Raw genomic sequence first — 17,453 nt, forward strand, 5'->3', positions numbered from 1 at the left:
GGCCAAGTTCCCACGGTGAGATTGGGCAGGGACAGGAATTCAGACACAAATGCCTCTCCCACCTTGTTGCAGCAGATCAGTCATGGTGCCTGCACACACTCAGTGGCCCTGCTCAAAGAAGTAACTGAACCCTGGCTGGTCTAGGTAGGCCCCTGATTGCAGGCAGCCCATGTGCAGGCCACTTGGTGACCACGAGGAGGGAAGAGCTCTGCTCGTTTGGGGTGATGGAGGTGTGCAGAGTTGATCCACGTGGCTGCCTCCAGAATTTGGACTGTGGAATAGAGAGGGAGCAGGTCAGCTGGCAGCGGGAAGGACTGGACTAGAGGCACACACTCATCAGTCAGGGGCCCAGGATGCGGGCAACAGGCATAGACTCTAGTCGATCAAACAGAAAAGAAGTTTCTGAAAAGCATGCTGGTTTACATGCTGTAGCGAGCTCTGTCAGTGCCCTTCCCAGACCCCCACACACACTGAAGACTGCTTAGTGCCACAGCGGACAGATCTCTGGCCACAGGGAACATGCTTGGCCTGTTTGCAGGGCAAAGGAAAGTGCTGGAGAGTTCGTGCCCTTGGAAGCAGCTTTCAACCGATGACAGATGGGAAGCTGGCAAATAAATATCCCAGCTACCCCTTCCCTCGATTGAGATGACTCTGAGGCATGTTCCATACTGTCTCCCAGGCTCCCCAGCAGGGTTGAGCTCCAGTTGCCCTTAGTGGTAACTGGCTTGATATAAGAGTTATCTATTGCTGTGAAATAGACCATCCTAAAATTGCATGGTGTAAAACAACAATGGTTCTTTATTTCTCATGATTCTGTGGGTTGGCTGGTGGTCTGCTGGTCTCACCTAGGTTCCCTCCTGCAGCTGCATTCAGCTGGGTGCTCGTCAGGATAGAAGGTCTAAGACAGCCTCACTCACATGCCTGGTAGCTGGGTGGGTGCCTCAGTTCCCTCCCTGTGATCTCTCATCCTCCTGTAGGATAAACCAGACTCCTGTGAGGCGGTCCAGTCAGTGTTCCCAGAGGGCACAGGCAGAGCTGCAGGACTATTTTAGGCTTAGGCTGTGGAACTCACTCAATGCCACTTCTACCATATTCTATTGGTCAAAACAACTCCCAAGGCTGGTCAGATCCACGGGGCAGATTGCTCCACCCCTGGATGGGAAGAGTGGTGAAGTCACATTAAGACATTATCAATTGATTCCTTTTTTTTTCTTGTGATGAGTACCTTTAAGATCTACTGTCTTAATAGCTTTCAAATGTACAATGCAATGTTATTAACTATAGTCACCACTCTGTACATTACAGCCCCTTGACTTATTTATTTTATAATTGGAAGTTGGTACCTTTTGACCCCGTTCACTCATTTTGCCCACCCTCCACTCCCCGCCTCTGGCAACCACCAATCTGTTCTCTATATCTATGAGCTTGGCTTTTTGTTTTGTTTTGTTTTTGTTTTTAGATTGTACATATAAGTGAGATCATATGGTATTTGTCTTTCTCTGTCTTGGCTTATTTCACTTAGCATAATGCCCTCAAGGTCCACCCATGTGGAATCTTGTAAATGACAAGATTTCATTCTTTTTTATGGCTGTGTAGTATTCCATTGTGTTTGTGTGTGTGTGTGTGTACACACACCACGTCTTCTTTATCCATTCATCTATCAATGAACATTTAGGTCATTTCCATATCTTGGCTATTGTGAATAATGCTCAATGAACATGAGGTGCATGTATCTTTTGCTAGCGTTCTTGTTTTCTTTGGATGAGTACCCAGGAGTGGAATTGCTGGATTATACGATAGTTCTATTTTTAATTTTTTGAGAAACCTCTATACCATTTTCTTTTTTATTTTTTTGGCTGTGATGCACAGCTTGCGGGATCTTAGTTCCCCAACCAGGGATTGAACCTGGACCACTGCAGTGAAAGCTCTGAATCCTAACCACTGGACCCCCAGGGAATTCCCTATACTGTTTTCCATAGTGGCTGTACCAGTTTACATTCCCATCAACAGTGCATGAGGATTCCCTTTTCTTTACAACTTCGTCAACACATGTTATTTTTTTGTCTTTTTTGAGAATAGCCATTCGAACAGGTGTGAGGTGATATCTCGTTGTGGCTTTGATTTGCATTTCCCAGTGATTAGTGAAGTTGAGCATATTTTTGTGTACCTGTTGGTCATCTGTATGTCTTCTTTGTAAAAATGTCTATTTATATCTTCTGCCCATGTACAGTAAGTCCCCTACATAGGAATGAGTTCTGTTCTGAGAGTGCATTTGTAAGTCCAATTTGTTTGTAAAAACAACCAGAAAAGAATGAACAAAATGGCAATAAGCACATACCTATCAATAACTACTTTATTTTTTAAAAAAATTATTTATTTGGCTGTATTGGGTCTTCATTGCTGTGTGTGGGCTTTCCCTAGTTGCGGCAAGCGGGAGATAACTCTTCTTTGTGGTGTGCGGGCTTCTCATTGCGGTGGCTTCTCTTGTTGCAGAGCATGGGCTTCAGTAGTTGTGGCATGCGGGCTCAGTAGTTGTGGCTCGTGGGCTCTAGAGCACAGGCTCAGTAGTTGTGGCGCACAGGCTTAGTTGCTTCGCGGCATGTGGGATCTTCCCGGACCAGGGCTTGAACCCGTGTCCCCTACTTTGGCAGGTGGATTCTTAACCACTGCGCCACCAGGGAAGTCCCTCAATAACTACTTTAAATGTGAATGGATTAAATTCTCTGATCAAAAGACGTAGAGTAGATGAAAAACAAGTCCTACCTATATGATGCCTCAAGAGACTCACTTTAGCTATAAAGACACACACAGACTGAACATAAAAGAATGGAAAAAATATTCCATACAAATGGAAAATGAAAGAAAGCTGAGGTAGCTATACTTATGTCAGACAAAATCAACTTTAAAACAAAGATTGTAATAAGAGACAAAGAAGGGCATTATATAATGATACAAGGTTCAATTCAACAAAAAGATATAACATTTGTAAATATTTATGCAACTGATTTCTGTTTTTTTTTAACATCTTTATTGGAGTATAATTGCTTTACAATGGTGTGTTAGTTTCTGTTTTATAACAAAGTGAATCAGCTATACATATACATATATCCCCACATCTCCTCCCTCTTGCGTCTCCCTCCCTCCCACCCTCCCTATCCCACTCCTCTAGGTGGTCACAAAGCACTGAACTGATCTCCCTGTGCTATGTGGCTGCTTCTGACTATATGCAACTGATTTCTTATCATGACAGATGAGGGTTAGTGCTCTTACACCAGTATCCTCTCTCCTTCCCTTCTCCATCCTCCCAATATGGTTATTTTACATTTTTTCTTGAAACAGCATTCAGAGACTGTTATTATGCCTATGTAAAAATTATTCACAGCTGAGCGTTATAATGCATGTTATTGTTTCTTTATTTTTTTGCTTTTGTTTTCCCCCAAAATTAATAATTGCTTTGTTGCTTTTATTTGCTTAACTTTTTTTATACCCATTGCATATTCCTCCAATGTACACTTTTCCATAAGGTCAATCGTAGGAGGTAATCTATCATTTCCTTTTTTTTTTTTTTTCCTGGAGTTATCCCTCCTGGAGACTTTCATTTATCTGCAGGCTAGACCTGCTGTCCTCTAGGCCTGTCATCCAGTTGTCATCTGGGACTCACTTTTGCTGTCATCCTTAAAATTTCCTTTGCTTTCCTCTTGAGTTGGGGGGTGTGTGTGCTTATATGTCCTGCATCTCACAGCTTTCTCTTCTTTGGTTTACTCCCTTGCTTTCATAAAGCACATCGTCAGGGGAACTATGTGGTATAGCAGCAAAGGGCTTGATAACTACTGCTCCGGTCTGGACTGACTGCTCTCCAGGGCCTCCCTCCACTATCCTCCAGGAAATTCCTTTGGCTTTTGGTTGGATCTTCTGTTTCCTGTGTCCCTCTTTCTTGGTTTTAGTGGTGAACAAGTTCTAGTAGCTTCTTGAGAAAGAGTTTGGAGTGGTGCTTTCTGGAGACTGCATGGCTGAAAAATGTCACTCTCCCACCTGCTTAATAATTTGTCTAGTTATAGCATTCTGGGGTGGAAATCATGTTCCTTTAGAATGTTGAGGGGCTTGCTTCATTGTCTTCTCTGCCAGTTTGGATGCTGAGAGGTTCAAATCCTTTGAGATCACTGACCCCTCCTATGTGACCAGTGCTTTTCTTCTTGGAAGTTTGCAGGACTTTCTCCTTATCCTCAGTGTTCTGAAAATTCCTATTGTCATGCATTAGAGTGGGACTGTTTTCAGCTTATGCTGGCAGCTCAGTGGGCTATTCAGTCTTCGTGGTGCAGAATGATTTAAAAGACCCTGGAACCTACTCTGGGTTGCCTAGACATAAGCCACCTTGGCTCCAGGATCCCTATCTCCTCATAGGAGGAGCTATGTCTAAGCATAGCTGCAACTACACAGGACCCTAGGGACCTTCCTGGGACAGAAACCCACACTCCACTCCCATGCCTTCCACCTGCTTCTTGTCTGTAGAAAAACTTTAGCATCCTAAGCCTTCCCCAAGTTCCAAAGAATAAATTTAATCAGAGAAGTGAGAAAATGCAGAAACAAAGGAAAAGTCAGGCAAGACAAAATAATAATAGTTTAGCCATTAGACAAAGTCAAGGACTCTTAGTTCCTCCTCAAAGGCTATAGATAATATGCTGAGCCACATCCTTTGATCTGTTTTGTAGATACTGAAACCCCCACCAGGTAGGAGAAGTTAACTATGTGTTGACCACAAGCACATAAACCCCAGACAAGATGGAACCAGAAGGTTGATGATGTTGACTCCTGGTTACCTCACCACCAACCACTCAGAAGAATATCCACAAGCTGATCACACACCTCACTACCCTTTCCATCACCCTTTTTTTTTTTTTTGAGGTACGCGGGCCTCTCACGGTTGCGGCCTCTCCCGTTGCAGAGCACAGGCTCTGGAAGCGCAGGCTCAGCGGCCATGGCTCACGGGCCCAGCCGCTCCGTGGCATGTGGGATCCTCCCAGACCGGGGCACGAACCCGTGTCCCCTGCATCGGCAGGCGGACTCTCAACCACTGAGCCTCCAGGGAAGCCCCCATCACCCTTTTTTAAAAAACCTTTCCCTAAAAGCTTTTTCACTTTGGGTCTCCCTTTTGTAGGCAACTTTAGGAAAGCAGTCTTGTCAAGGGAGACCCACAGTGAGGATGGTGGGGTCCCTCCACTGGAACCAGACCCACACTGCATCCAAGCAGCACCATGGCCCCAACAAACCTCCCTGTGAAATAATGGGAGATTCAGGGATTGCCACCCCTTATCTTCCTGTCTCTCCTTACAGACCCTGGGCTTGTGGCTTTCTCTTTCCCCAGTAAAGACTATTCCTTACCACTTACTGAGAAATGCTGTGAAATTCTCCTTGAAGCCTGGCACAGGTCAGAGGTGAAGACCCTGAAGGACCCATTTTTACAATATCTCTGTAACTCATGTTCTTCTGGACAGGAAAATACTCTTGAATTATTTTGAGAATGATTTCATTATCTTTATTTTCTCTGTGTTCTCTGTCTCTTTGTCTCCATCTCTTTCTCTCTCTCCCTCCACTATTATACTGATGCTGGAGTTCCAGGGTATTTTTGTGTCTCTGTTCTCCTTTCTGGGAGATTTCCTCAAGTTGATCTTCCAAACTTTCTATTGAGTTTCACGTGTCTGCTCTCATGTTTTTGATTTCCAAGAACTCATTTTTTTTTTGTTTGTTTGTTTGTTTGTTTGTTTTTTGCGGTACGCGGGCCTCTCACTGTTGTGGCCTCTCCCGCTGCGGAGCACAGGCTCCGGACGCGCAGGCTCAGCGGCCGTGGCTCACGGGCCCAGCCGCTCCGCGGCATGTGGGATCCTCCCGGACCGGGGCAGGAACCCGTGTCCCCTGCATCGGCAGGCGGACTCTCAACCACTGCGCCACTAGGGAAGCCCCCAAGAACTCATTTTTTGTTCTCTAAATATTCTTTAAAAACTAGCGTTCTGTTCTTGGTATGCAGCATCTTCTCTTATTTCTCTGGGGATATTAATGATCTTTAAAAATCTTTTTTTCTTCTTCCTGCATACTTTCTGCTGCCTCCAGTTTGTTTGGTCTCTATATTCCTTACTGGAGGTTTTAATGGGAAGTTCAGTAACCTTTGGTTGTCTGCTTATGATTAAGTGCAGTGGTGGGCAGGGAGGAACGAAAATACTGATTGGAAACTCTGAGCGGTGGATAGGGCTCTTTGACTTTGAGCTTCACTGTAGGGTGATCTTGGTTAGCCCTTTGTTGGGAGAAGATCTTTCCTCTTGGATGCCCGGAGACTTCTCTTCTGATCTCCTGTCTTAAGGGTAATGGTCTGCTGCCAGTGTTGTGGATGCTGATTTGGCGAGGAGAACTTGAGGGGGAGGAGGTGTGGGAACATTAATTAACTCCCCTAAAGCAGAGATAAAGACTCTGCTTTATCTTCTTCAGAGAATAAACATCCAGACCCCCTGTCACGATGGAGAAGGGGGTGGATCCCCAGCCCTGTAGAGTGGGGAAGGGGACCTGGGGAATTTGGCCACTTCTCAAATCTCCTAATTTTTGTCAGTCCCTTATTCCCAATTCCAAGGGTACCACTGAGGTCAGCTCTTGAGCCCTTTGAGAATTCTTCAGTGGAATTGGATCCTTTCTCAGTTTTTCCCCATTTGTTTCGTATTCAGCTCCCTTAGGCCTGCCCATTCCAGTTACCATTTGTCCATTTGCTTTCCAGCCTCTCAAATTTTCTGCTGAAATCTCTTTTTCTGTCTTCCCTGCCCTTGTAGGTTTATGTCTTTAAACAAATCTTTTTATTAGTTTTAGTGAATTTTGGAAGGGAGTGAATTTCAGGGTATGTGTTCAATCTGCTTTTTTTGCCTTCTCTCTCACTATGTTCTAATTATCCTACCAAGTGATCAGATCCTTTTAGAAGCCTCAGTCCTGCTGACTTCATCTGTCTGTCACCTGGCAGTTAGGTCAGGTCCCCATGGGCTGCTTCTCAAATTGCTGCAGCTGGGAGGTGGAGACAAGTTCCCTAGAGACAGAGCCCCAACCTGTCCAGGCCTCTCAGAGCCCCACAGACCAGCAGCTCCTTCACAGAGAGCTGGGAGGGAGGGAGGCCCTGGCCATTGGTGACTACTTTTGTGAGTGGGGTAGAGTCCAGCCAGGCGTGGCCAAAGACAACCCAACCCAATAGCCTGGGTGGGCAGCACAGCTGCCTTCAGGTCCACATGGCTGGATGCTGTGGATGGCAGACAGGATGGACCGCACACTGGAAAGACACTGACATTGCTCTTTCCGGTCTTCATTCAAATGCTTGCCTTCTGAAGCCTGATCATTTTGGGGGTCCAGGCTCCTTCTGTTCAGAACTGGGGCTGACTCTTGCTTGTTAGGATAACGCCTTCCTGGTGATGATAGCCTCCCATATATTGGCAGCTCTTGCTCTGGAGTCTGCAGTGTAATTCATGCGACACTGTTGTTGCCCACCCAACAGCTGCAACCTCTCTTCCTGCCTAAGAGAATATTCATTGGTACGGCTGGGGTCATGCCAAGGGTGGATCATGAGGGGTCAATGCCAGTCACAACAATCCCATTCCCCTGTGTCTTGACTTCCAGGGGTGGGTATGCCACCCTGTTCTGGCCAATGAGCTATGTGTCTGGGCTAGGCTAGGGGATGGTGTAGTGTGTGGTGTAATTTCTGAGAACATTTTTCTTTTTTGATAAAAAAGAGTTACCCAGAGATGAAGCCTCTCTCCCCTTCCTTTCCTTCTTGTTTTGAACTCTATCATGTGAGGATATGATGCCTGAGCTAGGCAGCCATTTTACAACCATGAGGCAATGAACCCAGAAAAGTAAATCTTGTACACCGTGGTTAGTGGACTCACAGGTAGAAAGAGTATGGGAACTTGATTACATTGTTGAGCCTCTGAACCCATCCTGATACCACATTTACTCCCACCAGGGGACTTGCCAAGTCAACAATAAATGGGGACTTCCCTGGTGGCACAGTGGTTAAGAACCTGCCTGCCAATGCAAGGGACATGGGTTTGAGCCCTGGTCCGGGAAGATCCCACATGCCACGGAGCAACTAAGCCTGTGCGCCACAACTACTGAACCTGCGCTCTAGAGCCTCCTAGCCACAGCTACTGAGCCCACAAGCCTAGAGCCCATGCTCTGCAACAAGAGAAGCCACTGCAATGAGAAGCCCGTGCACTGCAACTAAGAGTAGCCCCCGTTCACCGCAACTAGAGAAAGCCTGCAGGCAGCAATGAAGACCAAACTCAGCCACAAATAAATACATAAGTTTATTTAAAAAACAAACAAAACCAATAAATGAACTCGTGGTTTGAGCCTCCATAAACAAGGTTTTCTGCTCATTACTGTTAAAAGAAGCCTGACTATTAACACTCACAGACCATGTTTCTGGTCTTAGATTCTTCTGGTGCCTGGAAAAAAACTTAGTCAGTTTGGTCGCTATAACATAGTACCATAGACCAGGTGGCTTGTAAACAACAGAAATTTATTCCTCAGAGTCCTGGAAGCTAGAAGTCTGAGGTCAGGATGCCAGCATAGTCAAGTTCTGGTGAGGCCTTCCTCCAGGTTACACACTGTCATCTTCTCCTTGTATCCTCATGTGGTAGAGAGCAAAAGCAAGCTCTCTAGCAACTCTTCTAAAGGGCACAAATCCCAGTCACAAGGGCCCCATCTTCATGACCTCATCTAATCATAATTACATTTTAAAGGCTCCACTTCCTAGTACCATCATACTAAGCGGGGGAGTTGGGTTTCCACATATGAATTTTAGGGGGACACAAACTGTGAGTTTGTAACAAAAGCTATGCCTCATGGTGACTGAAGATAAACTAGCAATTTATTCATTCAATATTTATTGAGTGCCTACTATGTGCCAGGCACTGATTTAGGTAGAGAAATAAAAATGATACAGAGAGGCCTAGGCCTGGAGGAAGAAGGGCAGGGAAGGGATTCAAGAACACATGCAAAATAATAACCCAACGTGGGCTTAGCCTCATGCTGGGGGCAGGGGAGGGCCAGCTGTGGGAGGTGTTTATCTAGGAGGTTATCCTGGCAGAGATGGACCAGGAATGGAAAATTCAAGCACCTTCGGTGGGGGCAGGTAATGAAATGAGACGTGTGAGGCTGGGTAGGGAGTAAGACCATAGGGAGTGAGGTTATGTGGTGGAGTGAGGAGATTTGCAATAAAAACCAAACACAGCCAAGGCTCTGCTGGCTAAACAATCACCCACCAAAGCCCCCACACCTGCTGCCCTGAACATTGTGTGGCTGCCAGATTGTGACCTGCCAGGAAATGGCTGAGGGTCCCTTGTGCTGTCACCTCGGGTAGTGTCCAGGTGTCTCATAGTCAGTTGGAAGCATCTAGGATGAATATGCTGCAGACCCTGGCTCCACACTGCAGATTCTCCCTTCAGCCACGACTGCTATAAGCTGGCATAAGGGCAAGTCCTTTGGGTCAGAAACCCAAAAGGGGTTAAGAATCTGAGGGCCAGAGAGCGCTGGAGGAGGCAGGGACTCTGCGGAGCATCTGAATGAACCCCTCGATGTACAGATGTGAAGATGGGACCCAGAAGGACAGAAAGGTGAGGTGGGAGTCCCTTGTCACTAGAAGCATTCTTGCAAAGGCTGAGTGACCGCTCGTGGGTGATGCTACAATGAGGAGTCTCCTTCTGAGTTGGTGGATGGGTTGGACTTTGTAAACTATCCCTTCTCGTTCTGAGAGTTCCTGATCCCAGGCCCCCCACGAAGCCCTTCTCCCTGCGGATGGCAGCTCATTTCCTTGTTCATTCAATTTGAACACTCCCCATCTGGCTTTGCTTTGGAGCAGTTATTATTGGTAATCAACCATCAATTTAGCCCTAATGATGCAACTTGAACACATGTGGGGCGAAGCCTGGACCACAACTGCCTTGCAGGAGGACAGCCCCGGGAGGTCTGGCTGGCCTCTGACCTCTTCCCACCTCCCTCCAGGCCCAGTTAGGGGGTAGAGGCTGGGCCCCTGCCTTAAACCTTTCCCTCCGCCTTCCACATCCCCAGGATCAGCATCCAAGGCCTCGAAATCCACCTCTCTGCCAGGCCAAAAGGAAAGTCCTTCTCTGGAATCTGAGGGTATGACTACCTAGAGAAGCGGGGACAGGAGCCCTAGGAGAGGAGACAGGGAGGCAAAGGCTCTGGAGAGAAATTCAGCTCCCGTGGTAGATATGCTGAGGAGGGTTGAGCAGTGCTTCCTGAGCTGTGGGAAGACTCAACTTCTAGAAGGCTGAAGGTCAGAGGGGGCTGGTGCATATATTTACTTGAACATTTACTGCTTTTTTCCAAGGCAGGAAAGGTTTTCAGCAGGGACGATGCCTTAAGCCAAAGCAATGAGGGATGGTGGCATTTCAAGGCTCTGTGCCAGATGTGGGGAAAAGTGTTGAGGGGATGGGTGGGAATTCTGGGCTTCTCAAGTTCCTCTGAAAAGTGAGGCCAATACCTCTAATGAGGTGTAGGGCCAGCCTGGCTTCTTGAGGTTGGGACCAAGAGTGACATGATGACAACTAGAGCAGAATCCCATGGAGGGGAGCGCCAGGGGTAGGCGGCACACCTGGGTGTGAATACTGCACCCTCGACCTGGATAAAGCGACCTGGCCTCTGGGAGCCTGTGTCCTCAGCCGTGAAATGAGGACAGGCTGAGCCACCCCGTCCTTTGCAGGGAGGAAAGAGGAGCGAGTGTGAGAAGTTGTGAGGACAGAGAAGGCAGGCTGTGCAAGTGGGAGGCCTCAGGCCCCAAGCTCCGCCTCGCCTCCGCAGCCCTGCTTCCAGTCTCTCAAAGGCTGGATCACCTCATTCCAACCAGAGTTCCTCGTGGGCCGATCACACAACGGCTGCAAAGTCAGAAAGTAGGTTGAAGATCAAAATGCTGGCCTGAGAGTCTCTGATTCTTTTAAAAAAGAAAATCCTCAATTCCAGTTGGATTAAACATTTCTTTTGTTCCCCCGAAGCAGGCTCAGAGAGGCAGAGTCAGGAGAAGTGGAAGTGATTTTAAAGTCACTCTCTTGCCCAAGATCACTTCGTGGTTCCCCATTGTCAACAGCATGGAGCAGCCCCTGGTGCCGGCAGAGCGCTTGTTGCTGGGCACACGGAGGAGAGCAAAGCAGACACAGCGCAGGCCAGCCCTCGGGGGCGGGTGGTCTAGGTCTCGCATATGGATTTTTCCCAAATGCCCCCTCACCATCTGCAGGAGATTCACCAGGGAAGGCGGGTAGGGCTGGCTAAAATGCAGTTTCCTGGGCCTGGCCCTGGGGCCTCCTGAGACTCTCAGGGACTGGGACCTGGGTATCTACCTTTTAAGACATCTCCATATGATTCTTACTCACACTGAAGTGTAAGAAGCAGCCCCTACGGATGGCGACTCTAGGGACTGGCCTCCACCCCCTACATGGATTTCCACCCTTCGCCCACCCCACCAACCAAGATGGACCCTGCGGAGGGCGAATGAGGAAACCAAGGAACTAAGAAAAGTCCTAACACCCCCGTTGCCTCAAGGGCAGGCTAACTCTTTCATCCCCTCACACTCAATTTGTTCCATCTGCCCTAACGTTCGTTGACTACGTTGGATATTTCCTTCCCTTCTTCTCTGCATCTTGACATGCATGGAAGTAGTGCCTCTACTTAGGAACTTAGAGCTTACACGTGTCCAGAAGCCTGAACAGATTCTTGCACCCCAGGAGAAACATCTCACCTCTGTCTGTACCCATGTAGACAGGAATCACTGGTCACGTGGTGATTTTTACACCTGGCTGCATGTGGGAGAAAGTGAGGGAAAGTTGCAAAATAACAATGGCTTCAATGATATAGAAATTTAATTCTTTCCTATTTTAAAGAAGTCACAGAGAGGCCATCTGGGGCTGGTTTTATGAAAGCATCTAGTGTCCAGGCTCTTTCAAACTTACTTCTACACCATCTGCATGAGATTCACTATGTACTTTCCACTTTATGGTCTTACATGGCTGCTCCAGCTCCTGCCCTTACATCATCTTCCAGTTAGTGCAAATAATAAAGGAGAGGAGAAAGGCACACCTCCTCGCCTTAACACTTTCTGGAATCGTACATGAACTTCTGCTTATATCTCACTGGTCAGAACATAGTCACACAGACAATGGGGGCACCTAGCACTCTGCAGCACCATTGTAGTCCTCGATCTGAGGCATGTTTGCTGTGGTCGTCCTTACATTTGAGTTGATTTATGAATATATATGACGGCCTCATGCAAATAAGAGCAAACCTGGAGAAAATGTGGAACAGTTAGTAACAGGTAGAATCAGATAATTACAAAGGGAATGAGAGTAAAGCGGAACTTTTCAGAGATGAGTATATGAGATTCCTTGAATGGCATCACTTTGGATTTAGGAACAATTGGGCTTGGGAACCACCTTTGGAATCTTACATCCTCATAAAGGAGGGAGTGCCTATAGAACATTCTTTTTCCTGGTTAAAAATTTCAGGCGTGTCCCCTGTTCCTCCTTTACACTTCTGGATCAGTGTGCCATTCTGAAGTCTGACTTTCGACCCCACCCCATGATTTATCTCCCTAACTGATTTCCCAGTCCCAATCTACCCACACCTCTTCATTTTGTGCACAGATTACTCTTCCTGATTAGCTCACACCTCTGCTCAGAAACCTCCAGTGTTCCCCATTGCCTACCAAATAAACTCCTAATTTCTTCACCAGGTGTGCACACACCACGCCCCCCCACTCCGCAATTCTATTCCCATCAAATAAACCCTCTGGCTGTTTCCTTAACTAACCCAGTGTCTTGGCTTCTCTGGCCTCCATGTAAGCTGCTCTCATAGCTGGTATACCTTAAGAGGCTTTGTGTTTGCCTCTGCCACTGCAGCAGAAGACCAGGTCCTGGCTGGCTGAGGCAGGATGAGACACACGTGGAGCAGAAGCTCCCAGCAACCCACAGACTAGCAGCATCGCCGCAGCTGCCTCGTCGCACAGGCAGAGCTGGCCAGCGAGGCCCATCCCCAGCCAGCCCGCACGTATGTGAGAATAAATGCTTATTGTTGTCCGCCACTGCAATTTTATAAGTATTTATCATGTAATATTATCGTAGCAATAGCTAGCCCATTCACCTGACTAGATACCTCTCTCCTCATCAGAACCCCTGCAGTATTTTCAGTGCCTCTTGTATGAATCACTTCTACCTTCAGCAAGAATTAGGTTTGGATGTGAACACAACCCAGAGAAACAGTGGTTTAAACAAGACAGGAGTTTATTTCTCTCTCATATGACGGTTGTGAAGTAGGTAAACTGTCCACAGCTGCCATAGGTGTGTGAACTGCAATTCAGCCCGAGCTCCTGGCCTAGGGCTGTGAAGCATATGAGGAAGAAGCACCGTTTTCTACTTTGCCCAACCCGAAGAAACATCTGTTTGTGTGCCTGCAGAGTGAAGGATGTGTGCCTGCTGTCTTTTTGTGTATTTCTTACTTAAAAAAAATTCAAGTATAAACTGTATTAGTCAGGGTTCTCCAGAGAAATGGAACAAATAGGATGTAGATATATAGAAGGAGATTTTTCAATAAGGGATTGGCTCACACATCACGGAGACTGAAAAGTCCCACAGTCTGCTGTCCGCGAGCTGGAGGCCCAGGAAAGCCAGTGGATGTAGTTCCAGTCCAAACCCCAAGGCCTGAGGACCAGGGGAGCCAGTGGTGTGGCTCCCAGCCTGAGTCCACAGGCCAGAGAAACAGGAGCACGATGTCTGATGTCCCAGGACAGGAGAAGATGAGTGTCCCAGCTAAGCAGAGAGCAAATTCGCCCTTCATCTGTCTTCTTGTTCTATGGAGGCCCTCTGGGGATTGGGTGATGCCCACCTACATTGGTGAGGGTGATCTCCTTTACTCAGTCTACCCATTCAAATGCTAATCTCTTCCAGAGACACCCTCACAGATACATCCAGAAATAATGTCCAGCTATCTGGACATCCCTTAGCCCAGTCAAGTTGTCACATAAAATTAACCATCACATAAACAAAAGTAGAGAGAATAATATAATGAACCCTCACGTATCCTTCCTCTAATTCCAACAATTATCAACTCAATGCCAATCTAGTTTCATCTATACCCCTCTCCCTGGGATATATCATTTAATATATCTGTAGAGCATCTGAAAATAAGGATTCGTTGTGTAAACACAACCACAATACCATTATTCCATCTAAAAACCCAATAATTCCCTAATATCATTAGTATCTAGTGTTTGCATTTCCCCAATTATTTTTATAGCTTATTTGTTCATCACATCTCATGAAAGTCTAAATGTTGCATTTGGTTGATATATCCCTTATGCCTCTATAGGACCCCCTCCATCTCCTTTTTTCCCTTTATAATTTTTTTTGAACACAATGTTTGTCCCATAAAGTTTCCATGGTCTGGATTTTGCTAAGTGCACACTTATAGTATCTTTTAACATGTTTCTCTGTTTCCGGTGCTTCATATCAGTTGGAAATTAGACCTAGAGGTTTGGTTAGGCTCAGGTTCCATCTTCTGGAAGGACTACTTTATGAGTGGTGGTCTGTTCTTTTATCAGGAGGCAAATCATGTCCCATGTCTCTCTTTTGGTGATTTTAACAGCTGTTGATGGTCATTGTTTAGAACTATTGTTTCATTAAGATGGTACTTTCATTATAGCACTTCTTCATTTATTAGTCAATACTTCTATAAAGAGAAGCTTGCCTCATCCAATTTTTCATTATCCTGAAATGGAGCTCATAGAAGAAAAGGTAGGATAGATGCTTGATTCTGTCTATTTATCAGTTATTTATTATTATTTTTTTAATGGTTTCCTAGCATCCTCAGAATCAGCTCTGTTTTCTAAGAAAGCCATCCCTGCTTCCGTGCCTTTCCCCAGGGTAGAGTCACAGGACCCCACCTCCCTGCCAGGTGGTCTGGGATCTTCAGCATTTAACTTGGACAGCCAGGCGCTCAGACAATTTCCCTGTTACAATGGAGAGCGGGGGTTGTGGACCCTGGGTACCTGGCTGTGTTTCCTGTTGGCTCCACCTGTGTGAGGGCTGAGACATGCTCTTGGCACTTAGTGAGTACGCAAGGAGCACAGGAGTGACAGGTTCAGTCCCCGCTAGTCCTATCTGTCCCACCGCCCTATTTCCATTCAGCCAGGCTCTGAGCCGTCTCCTATGGCCTCACTCATCCCAAGCTTCTGCTGCTGCTGTTCCTTTCCCTTTCCTTCCTCTCCCTCTCTTCTTCTTCTTCCTTCCCTCCCCCTCTCCTCCTCCTCCTTTTTCTCCCCTTCTCTTTCCCTCCCCTTCCCCCATCTCCAGCTCCTTCTTCTGCATTCACTTCTGACTTTTGTTCCTTTTTTGCCTCCTTGACTCAATGCCTCCCCAGTTTTCTCAGCCTGTTGGAAATGGACCCAGCCTCTAGGGTCCTCTCCTTCCCTGCTCTATCCTGAAGGATTCCTTGAGTACTCAAGCCCACCCTGACTTCCATCTGACTCACCGTCATGCCTGGTTAAGCCCCTCTTAGATCCCTTTCTTTTCTTGTGTTTATGCCCAGATCCCCCCAAGTGATTGTCAGTGCCTGGGGCCATGCCTCTGTCCCCAGCAGGCTACATCTAGCTAGACCTCCTGCCTTGTTCAGCACAGGAGCTGTTGTGACACCAATCATGGGGGTGCATTGATTGAGTCACTGCTGTTGTGCACAGATTTTGAAAGCTGTGTCTACCTGTTGCCAACACAACCTGGAGAAGAGCAGGAATCTGGTCATCAGTCTTGGAACATTTCTGATGTCTACGTGACTGAAGAGGTGGATTTGTTTTCATCTGTTGACTAAACGGCAGTGGTGGTCATAACCCAGATCTGATATTGGACTTCAAAGGAGCAGTTCTTGAAACAGATGCTTCTGGGCTCCAGAAACATGATGCTCTATAGAACCCTTTCTGCAGGTGGCCAGAGTGGAAACAAGAGAGTGAGGAATCAAAGTGTGGGTCAAGGTTCAAAATGACAGTGCTATTTCTACTTTATAGAGTCAAGTGTCTCCATTTTGGATCAGGAATTATAGACTGACCTTCACCTTTCATTTTTAATGTTTCTTCTTGAGTCCTACATGCTAAGTCTGCAAACATGCTCTAGGTATTGATTTTGGCAGTGGGTGGGAAGAACATAGAAAGAAAAAACCACGATGAATGAAATATTTCTATAAATCTTTCTATTCTTAGGAACCTGCTTTATTGTACTTCTGTGGACTTTATGTAATGGAAGGGGGAGTGAAAACAGTCATCCCAGCATAATGGGAAGAAAATGGGAAGTAGGACAGTACTAGGCTGTATGCTGGGAAAAATGGATTCTGGTTGTAACTCAGCCTTGAATTGTTCTGACCTTGTTCAAAGCCCACTTCTGAGCCTCAGTTTCCTCATCTGTGTAACGAGGAGATGGGCAAGACAATAATCAAGTTGCATTCTTGGAGACACTACTTTATCTATGCTTCTAGAATTCTCTGTATTATTTACAGAATCCATACCTATCTTCTCATTTGAGCCTCACAATAAACCTTTAATGCAGGTTATTATTACCCATATTAGACAGATGGGTGCATTGAGGCTGAGAGATGGTAGGTTTCATGCAAATGAAGCTTGTCTTCCTGATGCACAGTGATTCCTTCTTAGCAGGAGGCGTAGGCCTGTGAGGGAATGTTGGTACTTTGGTGAATGTTGGCATCTGCCTGTTATGTTTCTCTGATGTGTGAATATGCAGGTATGAAGGGTATGGTTAGTAGGTGGATTTCCCTAGTTATAGTGATGGTCTGTTCCTTGATGATTGCTTTCGTCTGATGGATGTTCCATGTTGTGGTACAATGTCCACTGAACACATTAACTAGGCACTCATAAATAACAACAGGAGGGCAAAGGTAGTGGGCAAGGAGAGATGGACAAGTAAAGGGGAAAGAACTAGGGCTGGAGAGCTAGGCACCATTCTATGTTCTCTACAAGCATGAAGTTACTTGGTCCTCACATCAATCCTATGAGGAAGGTTGCTACAATCATGCTCATTTTACAGCTATTGAAACTAAGGCCTGGAGAAGTTAAATAACTTATCCAAGCTAGTAAGTGGCAGAGCCAGAATGTGAAGCCAGGCAATCTGATTTTGGAGCGTGTACCCAAACTACTCTGCTGTCAAGGTCAGATTGGTCATGGCCTTTGTGAGCTACTCTGGTATAAAGTAAGCTAAAGAATGCCCACCCAGGGTGATGGGGACTAACAGAAATACACTAATATGTATAAAATAGATAACTAATAAGGACCTGCTGTATAAAAAATAAATAAAATTCAAAAATTAAAAAAAAAAAGAATGTCTACCCAGGGACTTCCCTGGAGGTCCAGTGGTAGAGAATCCGCC

Source organism: Grampus griseus (genome assembly GCF_964374135.1).
Source record: "Grampus griseus genome assembly, chromosome: 12".
Lineage (NCBI taxonomy): Eukaryota > Metazoa > Chordata > Mammalia > Artiodactyla > Delphinidae > Grampus > Grampus griseus.